Below are 2,562 nucleotides of genomic sequence, written 5' to 3'. Positions count from 1 at the left end.
GATACAACCTTAGAAAGGGAAACAGGACGCCGACGGTTGTCCAAACAGATAACTCAGTACAAAAACTAAACCCTAAGTCCACAAACATATATATTTATAATAGATGTATAGGAGTGAAACAAAAAAAGAAGGGGGAAATAATTCCTGCCTAATAAAAGAGAGAGGAGGGACTGAATCAGTTCATCCCCCACCTCGGAGTTTCTGCCGAACCAGGTTGAATCAGCTCAGTCCCATAGCCCCCGCGTCAATAACTCTAATAATTTTCTTCCTGATTTAACTCGCATTACGAAAGCTAGGTTGCTCTTTCTTCAAATCTAAAGAAGTACCACCATTAGCTCCATGCTTTTAAGCATTGAAAATTTGGAAATTGTAAACCTAGAGTCTTGTAAAATAATAATAAAAAAAGGTCTAAAATATCATAGATTTCAATCCTAATTTATTAAAAGCCATCTAGAACCAAGAAAATCTATCATTACATAATAAGTTCAGGATATTGGGAGAATAAGAATAATGCATTCACATATTAAGTTTCTAAATTGGCATTTACATTTTGCAGTTTCTAAATATTTGATTTGTCACATTAAGTTCACTTATGATTGTGTAACTGTAGGTATTTGATATTTCAGGCTGCTCAGGAAATAACTCCCAACATTATCATGTTCCTTCCCCGTAACGTGGACTTAAGTCAAGTGGAAGAGCTTTCTTGGCTATCTTGTCCACCATTAACGTTGAAGGTGTGGCAAGTATATGACTTTATTCTAGCCAATGATGTTTGTTGTCGCAATTCTTAACAGCATGTGGGTCTCACTATATGACTTACTTCTCTAAGAGATTGAGATGGTTGATGGCTATTAGTAACTAGGTTTGCTGTATGAAAAATACACCATGTCTAGTGAGCTACTTTGAACTGTTCTGTTAAACCAAAACTTCTTTAGCTCTTAACTATTTTCTTGGGCAGATTGAAGAGAACTACATGGAAACTAGTTTGAAAGGAATCACGGCATACTTTGGTGACACTGCATTAGTACCATCTAAGTCATCCTTTTCAAAAACGGACATTAGTTGATGGCATTGTGAAGGTAACTTCTTTCTTTTGAAATCTTTTTAATGATTGATATAAGAATGGATTTGATATAAAGTCACTCAGGCGAGTTCATATTAATCACCGGACCCAAAAAACATATCCCTTTATAAGCCCTGCACTCCTTACCTAATTTTTACCAGTAAATTGTTCTACCTCTAAGTTATCCCATTCTTTCTATCGGCTCTTTTTCTAGGTATATAATACATGTCATCTGATAAAACATCCATTTAAATACATTTTGTTGTGGAATACGGTTTTTTTTTCTTTGTTATAGGTATTTTCTGCTGAGAGGTTGGATTGAAATTAGAGAAAAATACAACAGGATATTTCCGTTGCATGTTTACGGATACCCCCTAACAAAACTTCCCCAAATCTCCTTTACTTTCCCCTCACCTAAGTTGGCACCAACACCTCCGTTTAACCTTTTATAATTTCTTTTACGACCTGACGTTACAATGGGGACTTTATTATATCCCCCATCTATGCGATCGAATAAATAAAAACTATCTAAGCATAGCTTTCTCTTCTCATTTCAGCTAGCTGCCAAAGTGATGTATCTTGATAACTTATGTTCTTGTCATGTCTAGCAGGATATAACTAATTATTTCAGTCTATTTTACCGAGATATAATTTTTTTTTACATTAAAAGCGTGCTATTCTTCTAATATAACACTATCTAATCTCAGTATATGCTGTTTCATTTACAGTTAATAATTAAAAACTTGAACATCAACAAACTACACGCATGCTAGGTATCCTCTTACATGTCAGCATGTAAATGGGTATGAACAACATGGACTACATTGGGATTTTTTACTTGTATTGCTGTAATTGCGCTCAGTATTTTCCTTGTACTCTTGTTTGCTTCTTGCCCCTCATCTGCTTCATCAAAATGGATATGCATGTACTCCAACTTACATATTTAACTTCCATGAAGTATTGATTGGAAATGTTTTTTCTTTTCATACATGATCTATTTCATATTTTGTTCTAAATATTTTTTAGTCGTGAGTTGCTCATTTATTTTATTTCCATTTTATTTTCTTTTTTGTTTTGTTTTGTTTTTCTTTTTTTATTAATTTTTTATTATTTTTTTTAAGTTTTTTTTTTTTTGTTCTTTTTTAAAACTATGGATCCCTACCTAACTATGTGAAACTTTGTTGGTGATCTTGACATTACACATGATGTTGACCCAAGCAAATACGATTTTACTGGGGATTTCGACATGAGGCCTAATGTTATCACAAGCAAATATAGTTTCAGAGGATTTTGACACGAGGCACGATGTCAACCTAGTTAGGTACAATTTTGCTGCAAATCCTAGTACAAAACACTATTTCAACTCTAATAGAAAGGGATCCATTTAGATGAAGGCTTTGTTAACACTTGTAGGATGATAATAGCTATGCACCGATATGTTGATGCCCTCATTTGGAATTAGGGAGAGAGCCACATTGAGGTTCCCTATGAAATGAGGC

At 34.1% G+C, this 2,562-nt stretch overlaps 1 long non-coding RNA gene across 1 annotated transcript; it reads left to right on the top strand.

The window, feature by feature from the left end:
- The first annotated feature begins 615 nt into the window (after positions 1-615).
- On the top strand, positions 616-2,546 carry LOC110035422. Its single transcript, XR_002295140.1, has 4 exons — positions 616-734; positions 959-1,079; positions 2,282-2,384; positions 2,477-2,546. It is a non-coding gene; the product is annotated as an uncharacterized LOC110035422 (long non-coding RNA).
- The last annotated feature ends 16 nt before the right edge of the window (positions 2,547-2,562 follow it).

The sequence above is a fragment of the Phalaenopsis equestris genome, unplaced genomic scaffold, assembly GCF_001263595.1.
Source record: "Phalaenopsis equestris unplaced genomic scaffold, ASM126359v1 Scaffold197669, whole genome shotgun sequence".
Lineage (NCBI taxonomy): Eukaryota > Viridiplantae > Streptophyta > Magnoliopsida > Asparagales > Orchidaceae > Phalaenopsis > Phalaenopsis equestris.
This window is presented reverse-complemented; position numbering and strand designations above follow the sequence as displayed.